The sequence below is a fragment of the Oenanthe melanoleuca genome, chromosome 1, assembly GCF_029582105.1.
Source record: "Oenanthe melanoleuca isolate GR-GAL-2019-014 chromosome 1, OMel1.0, whole genome shotgun sequence".
NCBI lineage: Eukaryota > Metazoa > Chordata > Aves > Passeriformes > Muscicapidae > Oenanthe > Oenanthe melanoleuca.
Genome location: NC_079333.1, coordinates 43006186 through 43019484, shown reverse-complemented (window position 1 = coordinate 43019484; position 13299 = coordinate 43006186). Strand labels below are relative to the sequence as shown.

General features: G+C 43.0%; 1 long non-coding RNA gene across 1 annotated transcript in view; it reads right to left on the bottom strand.

The window, feature by feature from the left end:
- Window positions 1–2218: 2218 nt before the first annotated feature.
- The window catches only part of LOC130266012 (uncharacterized), a 25170-nt gene continuing 14089 nt past the window's right edge, over window positions 2219–13299 (bottom strand). The window contains exon 4 of the long non-coding RNA XR_008842728.1: window positions 2219–2466. This is a non-coding gene — a long non-coding RNA (uncharacterized LOC130266012). The remainder of the gene's footprint in view (window positions 2467–13299) is intronic.

Sequence of the window (13299 nt, the reverse complement as noted above, 5' to 3'; positions counted from 1 at the left end):
TTGTTTTCTATGGAGCAGTATAACTTATTTCCTTAATATATTCAAAGAAATGCTCCATGGGGTTGAGAGGATGGATTGCTCTTCACCACACATTTAAATGGAGAGATGCTTGGAATAAAACAATACTCAGTGTATATGAGATTTCTTCTTGAATATGCGTGTGAAATGGAGATTTTAACATGCAGCTTGGTAGACTCCTTCCAGCTACTTGGATTTCACATCTGTTTTCACAAGAAGCAGAGATGTGTAAGATGCAGAATCATCCGGAAACTTGTTTCCTTTTATCTGTGGGTAGAATATAGCCTAACATGGAAAAGTTAATTCCATAGTTTTATGTGGATACAGGAAAGCTTTATGCTGAACTTTTTCTAGAAGACTCTATACAATAAGAGCTGTAAATTTGCCCTAAACTGGACGTTTGATCTGTTTAGCTTAAGCCTAGATTATGACACCGTTGCAGTTTTAACAGACTGCCCAAGGCCTCCACAAGGGTCCAACACCTCTGTGTCATCACAATGGAGGTGTTTTCCAATAGAAAACATTAAAAAGGCTCTGTAATTTAAAACACTATGAAAACCCTTATTTTCATTCATTATGTGTTTAAACTTTAACATCAGGTCTTGCACTCATTTTTCCAATATCATAATGGTACCTAAGTTTCACCAGTTACTTGTTCTTGGTCTGCTTAAACAGGTAATGTTCCTAAGGAATACAATGGAGGCATTTGTTGGCAGCCCAAGGAGAAAGTGATGAGGCTGCAAAATCCTCCCTGTGACTCTGATATTACTGAAAAAAATGAGGTTGTTGTTTATGAGTCAACTTTACTGCAAGCTATGTTGATGTGGAACTTGTTTTTTTTTAATAAGCCCTATTTCATGGGTGAAATCTGCATACTAAGTCCTTAGTAGTAATATAGAAAGTATTTGTGTGCAGTTAAAAACATATTTCTGGAATTGCCAGCATTACACAAAGGCAGCAGTCACAGAAGCGTATAGTTTTCCACATTCCAGAGCACCTTGCAATCACAAAACCAGATTTTCTGATATTACTCAGCAATGCCATTTTAAAGCCATGCAGTAATGGAAACATGTAATTGTGCCATTAATGGAAAGATGTAATTGTGCCATTTTAAACACACGGGCTACTGAAGACAGCAAATTAAATAGCCAAGTGATTTCATGGAATGAGCAGTGCCTGTTGTCCATGTTGTACTGAAGTTTATAGAGAAGCACGCAGTCACATTTTGTACTTCTACAAACCAGAAATGTTTCCATTTGCTTTTGATTTTCCTTCTTTAGAAAGAAAAGTTAACTACAAACATCATCTCCCCTCTATCAATATCTCTATCAGTGCATAGTAAATGGTGATTACAGAAGTCTGAATGTAGCTTCAATTGCTGAGACATCTCATACTACTCCAGTGTGTTGTTTACAAAACAAAAGCTATTAAAAATAAGGATACAACTGGAAAGGAAAAGAGAGAATACAATTTTTCTTATGAAGATGCAGATAATCTGATCTTAGTACCCTAATAGTTTGTAAAAAGGGAAAACCAGTAGGTAGGGAATAATGCAAACATATTTAATCATCAGTAGAAGGAGGTAGGTGCATGTTTGTTGTATTTTGTAAACAGTACTTAGTGCATCTGAATATAGCTTTTGGTTTCAGATCTCTTCTTAAAAACTACAGTCCAGACTCCTCTGGAGTGTGCTGCCATAAAATGTGCTGTGAACAACTGTGCAGACAGTGGCCACTGACTGTAGCCTTGGGTAGTTACTGCCATGTCCACCCTGTTGGCAGTCCTGTCCCCATGCCTGTGAGGAGCAAAACAAAGTGTGATTTCCAGCTGCCTCTCCTGTGAGCTGTGGGTGAGTTTCCTGTCTGTCACCAAAAAGACTTTGCTCCAACACGCTGCTAGCTGTGCTGGTGCAGGTCAGTAACCAGCCATGTGGGCAGCCTTGCCCACACTCCTGGGGTTCTTAGGCCAGGTCAGTCTGTGCTGGCCTCCAGCATGGCTTGCTGCCCTGTTTCTGTAGCAAAGGGCTTTTGGCTGTACTGCCTGTATAGGCCAGTCTGCCCAGCTCCTGGGAAGCCAGCCACAGCCTGTTGCAGAGCTGGAAATGGATGTTAACAGCCCATCCTCATTTACCCATTTTCCAGGCTAACAAACTTGGACTATACACCTATAAAATAAATGTTTTACTTCCAAAATAGTTTACCTGTGATAGCTGATATCCATCTGCCATAGTGCTGTGCTGATCCAAGCTCTTTTCTGTAATCCCTGCTGCAGCTTTTTCAGTGATGTGGGTTACTGTCAGCTGCAATCTACCTGATGGCATTACTTCAATAGTCTGAGGAAAGCTGGAGAATTTCCCATGAGGTAAATATTCATCTGTCAGCAGCACGGGGGCTCTTTTGTCAAATGTACAGTTGCAGGACCTTCCCTCCGATGGCCATGTCAAAGATTCTGAAATTTGTGTTAAAAGGTAGATGGACGTTAGAGCCTACAAGGAGGACTTTAACATGACCATGCTTATGATTTATAAATAATTTTAAAAATAGATAATTTGTAAGCTGCTTAATTAAAGCAATGTTGAGACACTTCTAGAACAACACATGATCACTCTGTTTATAGCAGGAAAGCACAAAGACCAGAACTAAACAAAACCAAGCTACCATGGGAAGAGTGGTTTGTTTAGCATTAACACCATAGCTGTCTCTTGCTTTTGGCAACACCCAGTGAGCTTTTTTTTCAATAGTGGCACTGGAACTGTGTTATTCTGGTTGCTTCTTATCCTTTTAGTGTGCATTTCCTCAAGAAGTTTCTCTCTTACTTACTAGCCTTTTTTTTTTTTTTTTTTTTTTTTTTTTTTTTTTTTTTTAATTTATGATTCTTTGCATGATTTCCAAGCTCATGTAGCCATGTGGGTATATTCTATACTTCATTGTATTTTTCTTTTTCCTGTTTTCTTAGCTTTCCTTTGAATTGTGCATTTACCATCCACCTCTCTTTCCACATTAGTTTCTTCTGGTGACCCTTTATTACTGATGCTTCTCAGCTGATGAGATGATCATCTTTAATTTCAAAGCTACACACTGGGGATTAACTGCTGGTTAACTGTTGGTACAACCAGATGTTGTACCAACCTCCCACTCCAGCCTCTACAAGCAGACTCTTTGTGGAGAATACTGATTATTTTCACTCAGTAGATTGGATCCAAACTCTGGGTCTGGCCATCTGGACCATGTTTCATCATGGCTGGCGTCTCAAGGGTGTGTTTGGCCATTCCCATTGCAGTTCCACAGGCACAGCCCAGATGCCCATTGATAGAAACTCCTCTGACTCACATTCCTCCCAGGACAGTGCTGCATGCTGCAGGTGCAGGAGTGCCAAACACAGCCTTTTCCTAATCCTCTCTGTTGACAGCAATGTTTGACTTCTCCAATTTAATCTCATGATAGGTTCTGAGATGAAGCTGCTCCCTGTTTCACATCTGACTCAGTATTTATCTGTCAGCTTGGTGCTTGCTGAGATCATTGGTGATCAACTGCTCTGTGAGCCTTAAAACAAAGCTATTGGCAGAAGGCTTTTTTGGACCACAGGGATTTTATGTTTGAATCTGGAAGGCACAGGGCAGTAGAAGCAGGACCCTTGTGGCCAGCACAGTCCCTGTAATATGGGACATTATAATCCTTTTTTAGCCTCATAGGGCAGCTCTTTCAACACCTGGCTCCTGCCTGTTGCCTTTTCAACTTCTTGCATCCTCTCTGAGAAGCAGAGACCCCATCCAGGTGATGTATGTTGGATGTGGTCATTGATGTATCTTTTCTGAGCCCTCATTCCCTCCAGCTCTCACTTCATATTCTTTCTTTCTATTCTTCAGCAATGGGATACATTTTAAATTGTTTTCAGGCCTGTTTGGCAAATATTGTCCTTCCAGTCATGGTTTTCTCAAGGAGACCTTACTATTTTTGTTAATTTAACTATTATTTTTACGTGTTTTTTAGTGGTATATCCAACAATTTTACCTGGAGAAAGCTCTTATGGCAAATCTGCAACAGTTCTTCCTCTTTTTTTTTATTCATTTTGTGAGGAAATTATGAAATACCTAAAATATGCTTCTACTTTTGTGAAGGTTTGGAATGGAACCAGCTACAATTCACGCAATTCCACCCTTGGCTAAAATCCCCAGTTTACATACCTGGGAAAGCCACAATAACTGGTGGAGAAACTATAGTGCAAGCTGACTTAATGAAGGGAAATTTATTAGGGGAGAATTTTATGACAGTATATTTTCACCTCTGGCAATAATCTCATATACAGCACAACAGATAACACAGGGCTGAACAATACTCTAAGCACAGCCCAGACTGAGAGAGGCTGCACTGGGGATCCTGAGATCTGTGTCAGCATCTCCCTCCACTGCCCAAGAAGACAGGCAATGGTCTTGGCCCACTCAGGTTCTTTTTGCTTTGTGCTTTGTGCCTTCTCCTAGCAGCCCCCTTTTTTTTTTTTTTTTTTTTTTTTTTTTTTTCCCCCTCTCATTTGTACCTTTATACAGTTCCTGCCCTACTACCCTATATTTCTAATTTTATTAATCCATGCTGTTTGGAGGTCCCTTACAGTCTCCCTCATTTTCCAGTTGCCTCCTTAGTGCTCAACTCCATCTTTTGTGTTCCCATTTTTCCCTGGTGGAGGCTGGCAGTGCTCTGGGTCATGCACCCTCCCCAGGGAAGAGGATTGGAGATGGCAGAGGGAATGGCTGCAAGAGCTACACAGGAGCCTGATCTTAGGGTGGCATCTTGGCAGAGGTCACTTACTCAAGCTATGTTCTCAGCCCTGAGCATGGCAAATTAAAAAATCTTGACTGGGCTCCAATCCCCTGTCAGCCCAAGACCAAGCAGATTTATCACCTGCTGCACAGCTTCCCACATCTCTTCCTTCTGATTCCCATTATTTTGGCTGACAGTTGTTTTAACTGTTTGCTTGGTCTTGAGCTTTGTTCCTTTTTGTGGGCATGGAGCCCATCCTCACATACTTACCTACACTCCTGGGCTCACTGCTTATGAAATAGATTAAATAATATTTTTCAAGTTTTTATAAGGTTTACAAGGTTGTTTCAAAGCTCGCTCTAGCTGCAAATACAGGTATCAGGAGAGTTTGATCCACAGTTTAGATTTTTTTTAAAGTCTTCCTAAATGTAAGTTAAGCAACTGAACAAGTTATTTAGAGCAGTTGCAGAGGTCTTTGAGTTCTTTGAGGAAAGGATTGATACACATCTCTTTGAGATGATGCAGATATAGTAAGTACAAATCAGAGATCCTTGATCCCTATAAACATGCAAATTAGAAACAATTAAAACATACAACATGGCCTAATGCTTAATATAAGCGTACACCCAATGCTCATGCAGCCACAAATCAGTTTATCTAAAGAGACCAAGAAGAAGATAAAGGTGGGGTGACATTTGATCACAATAAGTAGAGTCTAGCTCTTAGAAGGTGGTTTCCAAAGGGGTTTTTTTGGGAGCATTTTAGGTCATTGTACAAAGAAGGAAAAAAACCAAACCAAAATGACAAAAAAATCCAACCCCAAACTTACTGTAAACATCAAGACAAATATTCAAGGAAGCAATCCAAGATAGAATGGTGGTGGGCATTTTGGAAACATAGTAAAGCTACACAAACAATACATAATATGATAATTTCCAGAAGGATATGAGCAAGCCAAGGCTACTGGGACATCCCCATTGCACAAATAATGAAGAAATCACATGAGCAGACACTTATAACTTTTAGAAACGGGAAGCTGTGAAGGAAATAGGAAATAAAGTCAAGACACAGGCGTGTTGAAATAACCAGGGAAGGACAAATCACTGTCAACACTGAGGCTGTGACAGATGAAAGAACAGAAGAGGGAAACAGGACATGGATGTGAAACTAGTGGGGAAAGGCTGCTGGAACATCAGAAAAAAATCTGCAAAACCAGGAGAGTGTAAATAGGTACCGACTAGCGGGTTTTACTGCCCTTTCCTGATTTTATGGAAGGTCACCTCAATGCTTCCTTAGAGATATGATAGGAATCAGTATTGGAAGCAGCCTTGGTGAAGGTTGCTGTCAGTGGATTCATGTCACTTTAAAGGCAGCAGTGAGCAAGGAGGAGTCAGTCAATCCCATCATTTGGGCAGGGAGCTGGGGATGCCATGGGCTGGCCATGCTCATTCTTTGCAAGATGCATCTGCTTCAGGAGTCATCATTTTACAGGGTAAACAACATCATACAGACACTAAAATGACAACACTGTCATAAAACAAAATGAAGGTTTTGACAAGATCGCAGTTTTTCAAAAATTAGCAAACTTTCAGGCCTTGTCTGAGGTAAGTACTAAAGGAACCAAGGAGCTCGGGAGCTCCTGTGTTTCTCATTTCCATGAGCAGCAATTTGGCATTTAAGGGCTGGGAGAGAGATTCCCATGGAAGATCGGCATGCTGTTCCTTGGTCACTGAATTTAAGACAGTATAAATAGTAGACATATTTAAATTAGTGACAACACTCTTCATTGTCCTGCAAGCATCAGTCCTTCCACCTTAGATTTACAGCCTCTCATCTCCAATGTCTTCATCTAAGGCAAAAGGGCAGAATGTTGTCATGCAGGAATTAATAAATAACAGATAGGTGCTATGTTTGCAGGAGATGGAATCTGCACCATCTCTCATCTCATCATCTAACTCCTCCATGAATGATGACAAATGGAGATTTGCTCAGCCACCCATGTTGGACGGTATACTGGTGTCATTGGATACTGGTGGGACAGGGAAAAAGCAGCCTTGAAGCCCTTTTTCAAGCTGCTCAAGGACAAGAAATTATAACAATGATTATACACCTGCAGGGTGCGTGAGAGCTGTGTGAGTGTCTTGTGATGTTTTGCAGAAAGCATGTTTTCAAAGAGGTGTTGCCTTCTTGGACCAATGAGTCCTTTCTATTTTGTTTTTCACGTACTACCCTATATAAAAAGTAATGTTTCTTTAAATAAAGCTCTCTCTCTCTCTCTTTGCTTCTCCATTGCACGAGGAACTATGCTGCATTATCCTTTTCGCCGCTCTCCTATGGCCTAAAATGCAACACACTGGTACTGGAACCATTCTTTGAAACTCTTTGGTGTCCAAGTGCAAATGTCCGATCCTCTGTGTAATGGGTCCATGGGTGTCATTCCACGGAGAGTGGATGGCTACAGCAGGCAAAAGGCCGGGTAAATTAAAGATGTAAATTTGAAAAAATCGGGCAGATTAAAAGGATTGGTTGTAAAACAAAGTGAGTATGCTGTGAGATAAAGGGTACATAATGGGTTGCAGCTGAAAAGATTACAGTAGTGATATATAAATAATGTCCTGAATTAATCACTTCCTTTGCGTAAGTATTTATGTTTTGCAAATCGTTATCACTTAGCAACCTTACACTGTCATTTTTACTTTTTACAGACTTAAACTGTTTCCTGGGGGTATTATCTCTGTCTGGCTCAGCAAAATTAAAACAGTAGCTCACTTAGCACTGTCTATAAGTAGATGGAAATAGTTGGCTCCAGATGTGTTATGAATTGTGCTTGGAGAATTAATATGGTTTAGATCATAGAAAGTGGGGCATATTTGCTGTTCAACACTTTCTTATAGAGCAGTAATCTGTGTTTAGCTCTTTGGATCTTATCAAATGCTTGTTCAAGCCAAGTCCCAACTCTTGCCAAGAATACTTACTGCCATGTTTGAGCCAACAAAATGTAAACCAGGAGGAGACCTGGCAGGATTGCTGGGTTCCCTCTCTGCACTGAGACACCCTGCTGCCAGGGAGCCATGCCGGACCCCTGGCACAGGCACTCAGTGCAGGGAAGTATCACAGTGAGGTTTGTCTAAGCACTCCTGAAAAATCTTTCTGGAAAGGGATTCTCCAGCCTCTCCCCACACTCCACACCTTGTACATCTTGGAAATGTTCCCTAGTAGGTTGTCAAAGCACTCTTTGTTGCAGAAGGAAAATCGATTTCTTCATATCTCTGTCTACACAGATAATATAAAACAATCATCTCCTCAAGAAGGCTTTACGTGTTAGAGAATTGTTTCCATCTCTGTTCCTAATATTCTTTCCTTGGACTAAATGAGCCATGTTTTTAATTGTGAATCCCTTGGTGTATAACTCTCTTGATTCTTGTGCTCCTTGAATGCTTCTCACTTTGTCCAGGTCTGCAAGTGTCATGTCCAGACCAGGACCCCACTCTCCAGTTAATTCATGCAAACATCTTCAGCCTCCATTAAATCACACCACATCAATGCTCACTTCTGTTTTAAGAGGAGTGAAGGTAATGTGTGCCTTTTGCCAGTCCTCAGACTGATTTGCTGCCATGCCAGAGCAGCCCACACCATGCTCAGTGATGACCCCAGCCAAACTCCGGCACTCTCAGACCTCCCACCTGGGCTGCTTGCACCTCTTGCCCTTCCTTTTGCATGCTGTTATTTTCAGCCGTCTAGATGAGCAAAGAGTGAATCAGTGGAGAACACAGGAGTGGATGATGAGTGGCTTTGTCCTTCTCTTCCTCCCTGAAATCTGCTGCCCAGCACTTGTCGCTGGCGGGGAGGGAGGACTGGGCTGGGCTGTGAGTCATCCTCCATTCCCTGCTCTCTTCCTGAGCCAGGAGCTGCATGTTCCCTGCCAGCTGCAAGCTATGGCCAAGGCCCTGGCCCCACGTTTGTAAGGAAAAAATCTTCCCTCCCTGTGCATACCCGCTGCTGTGGCACAAATGTGGCCCCATTTAGAGCAGCACTCCCTTCCCTTTTCTCTGGAGTATGAGCCCTGCACTCCACTGTGTCACTGCTGGCAGCAGATGCCTGCTGCTGCCCTGCTGCACAGGCCAATCAATGGCCTCACCATAAAGAATTTCTGCATAAAAATGGAACCAAAAGTCTGAAAAGACCCAGCAGTTGTCCCATGACATCTTAACACCCGATGCAGAGCAAGATATTATGGATCCAAAATGTGTTTACAGCTCCTGAGCTGACTGATAGCAAGGAAAGCTTAAACACTTGAACAAATAGCTGCATTAGTGCCAGAGGTATAGACCCGACAGGAGAGGTGAATTGAGGGGTTAAACATGAAATAGCTTTCAACTGTTAAAAATAACATGTCTATGGCCATAACTTTCCACTGGGAGTTCTCTTTGACACCTGAGCCTCTCAAACTCACAAGATATCCACAGAGAGATATGCACAGTCCAGCTGTGTTTGGGCAGGACAGACCCTGCCTGGGCTGGAGGAGCCATGCAATGGGAAAGTGGGTGCACACACCTACCACTGCTCCAGTACTGCCAGTATCTGAGAGTCAGAGGTCTGGGGTAAAAAACATGCCAGCTTTCATTGTCAAGAGCACTTTCGATTGCTGTTAATAGTTTGGGAGGGTTTTTTAATTAGCTCTTTATAATAGAGCATTTGGCTACTTTAAGATGAATTTTTATTTCCACTATACACAATCTGCAGAATTAATAATGCAGATTAAGGCAGAATTAATAATGTGGGAGATAGTTTTGATTTGACCTCTTCTGCTTGCTGTGCTGTTTGCAGAGGTCTTTGCACTCTCCAGGTGACACAAGCAGCCCTGACTTTTCAAAGAGGATATCTATCATCAGTCAACACTCATAAAATCCTGCAAACCCATGAACAGCATAGCATGGCCGTGCCTTTTTGTTTGGTATTTGTAACTAATTTTTAAGAACGTTCTGTATGAAGGTGCTGCTGAGGAAGAAGTGCAAGAAGTGCTGGATCGCATGCTGCAGCAGTATTTTCTGATTATCTCTTTCCTGTGAAATCTAAGCCTTCCTCACATATGAATGGGCAAACACTGCTCAGCATCTTTTAGTAAGGTGAGGCTTTTACCCCTGCCCTGCACTCCAGGAAGAGGTTGTCCTTCTCCCCTACCCATCGGTGCTGTGGGGACCCACCAGAGAAGCAGGTAGCAAAGCTGCCCTGGCTCTAAGTAGGCCAGTGTGAGGCCATTAGTCATCAACTCACCTCATGCCTCACTGTGTTCCACTGGCTTTATGTAATCCCCCAGATGGCTGGCTGCTGCCAGTGGCAGCCACCACCCCCACTGCCACCAGTGCCCAGCAGCAACTTTGTGTTGCAGGTGACACTGAAGCCTGCTGTGAAGAGGCAGAAGCGCCCCTGAGCAAGGTGCAGGAGGACCTGAAAAGCCCACCTGGGGCAAAACCACTGGTCCTGTCTGGCAGAGCTAACCCTCTGCTCCCACTCTCCCAGCTGGGAGTGCACCATTGGAATAGTCACCATCAAATTTTGTGTCAAAAGACATGTGAGGCTCAGACCTCCCTTCTTTCCCCAACCTGCAGGGTCAGCTCCATCTCAAGCCAACAGTCCTGGTGGATTTTTAACAAGCATGAAGGATTGGCTTTGCCTAATCCAGTGTGTGCAACCATCAGGCAAGTTCTTATCTTGACTTAACCTACAGGTAGAACGACTCTGGTCATACTGCCAGCATATTTCAGGGATTTATGTCCACGCCCCTGTGGTGTGTGCACTCTGATATCCCTCAGGTCGTCTTTCATCATCGGTTATGCTTCAAGTCTCTGCAATCAGACACGGTTATCTGAGCAACAGAGAGAAATATTTACCAAAATGAAATTTAGATGGGAAAATGGGGAAGAAAGAATAAAGGGAGAAGAAAAGAACCAAAGGTGAAAGCTCAGTGTTGCTTGAAGTTTGCACTGATGTTTGTTAGAAAATGAATTGGTTTTACTTTTGCACATTGGCAGTTCTATACAAGGAGATTTATCTCATGCAATATATTCTTTGCCTTCTAGTTTGCATGGCAATTTGATTTTTGAGATATTTGGTTTTTTTCTTTCCCACACATTTAGCTTCTGCTAATGCTGAGAGAGGTTGTTGGTGAGGACTTCAAGAGAACTTGGATTGTGATGAGCCAGGGACGTTGAAAGTCCAATTCTAGATAACGTTTCTATATTTCTACTGTTCTTCTGTACATCATTTTTTTTTTTTTCCCCCAGAGTTTCCTCTTATGGGATGCTGTGTTGGCTATGATCAACAGTGGATGGCTGAGATCTGGGTATAGATTGCTCAGCTGAGGTGTGCAGCTGCTGCAGCATAGTGTGCAGGTGACCAACCCAAGTACCATTCACCTGCCAAAGCAACCCATTGGGCCAAGGAACACCTCTGCCTCAGGACCCTTTAGTCCTTGTAAGAGAGAACAACCTTAGCTACTCCTGTGGCCATGACTGGGCAGAGCAGCTCAGTGACTTTGTGTTCTTCTACCAAACTCTTTGAGGAGGTTGGCAATGTCATTTGTCCCCCTGGTGTGCTGGTGGGAGCAATGGAGAAGATGCTGAAAACAACAGCTTCATACACAATCACCATCTATTGACATCTCTGAGTGTGAGCATTGGCAAAGAAATCAGTTAGGATAAACCCCACTGTGGCTCCTGCAGCACACAGCTCTGGCAGGACAGACAGCAGCAGAATTTATAATCACATTTTGCTTGTAACTGGGAAACAAAGAAAAGGAATTGTGATAAAACCAGAGTGATCTTGTGGCAAAGGTGACCTTAAGCCTGTCTTCTTGTCCTGTGCTGACAGCTTCTTGATGTTGGGGCACTCAAGTTGCCTCCTCCATGCTTCAAAACAGAAATTTCTGCCTCCTGATTGCAAATTTAGCTGGTTAATCACCATCAGCTTCTTTAAGTTCCAGAAGTGGAAAGCTGCATCTAAACTCAGTGCTGTTACCACAGGTACTGTCCACAGCCCTGTGGGGTTCAAATGGGATTCCTGCTCTTTGCAGTTGTTCATCTGGCTCTTCTGGAAACACCCTGACTTGTGACTGCCATCTCAGCACTTAATTAAGGGGTTAATGGACATCTCCTGCTTCTTGCTCAATGTGGTTGTAATGGCAGCCTGGACCCCTCAGGGAGAGACAGCAGGAATGGGTCTCCTCTGGGATCTACTTTACAACACTCAAATGTATTCCCATATCATGCTACTGCCTTGTGAATATCTGATATGGTATGGGTTACAGAGACATCTTTGTGGACATAAAAAGTGTTAAAATGTACCTATTTACTCTGTTGCAAATGCCATGCATTGCAAACTTAGGAAAGTATCTTGGGCAGCATGAATTTTGCCCCTGAGCACTAAGTAATGTGAGAATTACTACTTAAAATTAGTAACCTGTACATGTTAGGATTTGTTCTCTTCAGTAAGTTCCTTTGCTCCCTCCTCGCTATGTTCTTTCAATTTTTCTTTCAATTAGTGCAAACTTTCCACCAGGCCCACAGGGATCAGGGTGTTCTGTGCCAAGGTTTTTCCTTGGGAGATTGTGACCTGCAGGACAAGAGCTCTAGATGAGAACTTGCAGTGCTCCAGAGCAGCCTGGAAGCCTGTACCCTAGCCAGCCAATGCCAAGGTTAAAGTACCACCCTGATTTTAGAAAGGGGAAAGAGGACAGATCAAGCTCACACATATGTAGCTCGTAAAGTTTTCTTTCTCAAAACCCCTTCTTGCCTCATGCCACAGAGTCCCTTAAGGAAAAGTCCCAGGGAACGCTTGCTCTCGGGGCTTAGACTGGGAAACTGGGCAAGGAAGCCAAGTGGATGTGTGATTTCCCAAAAGAGTTTGGAAGACCTCTGCATTCCCAATGGGATTGATACATGGGAGGTACATCTGTGTCACAACAAAGCCACAGAGGCACGTGAAACAAAAGCTGGTCTGATTACCTCTCTGAGCTCTACCACATGAGATGGACTCAGAGCCCCAGCCCTTAGCACAGGGAGGACCTGAATGCCCTCAAAGATGGGGGGAAATTTGGATGTTTCAGAGCTTGGGCTCTTGGGCTTTAGTTGGATCTACTTCAGTAAGACTGTTTTTAGGACAATTTTTTTTTTAATAGAAGAAAAGGAAAATAAAATCAGGTCCTTGAGGGAATAGCAGAAGTGGAAGGGTAGGTCTTGGCACTATTTGACAGAGCAAGACTCTAGGCAGCAAACCATCAAGATGAGAAAATATTTTCTGCTCCTTCATAGCTCACAGCATGGCCTATGGCACAGGTGTTGGAGGCACAAATCTCAATCCTTTTGCTGACTCAGCAACTGCCTGTGTCAGCCATGGCTCTGCACCCCAGAAGAAGGCAGAATCTCTCCAGAAGGTGAGACTCTCAAATGGTTTCAGCAGCTGGGTCTTGGGCTGCTGAGTAAGGATGATCTTGGTAGGCTATGGGCCATGCTTGGAAACATCACAGAAG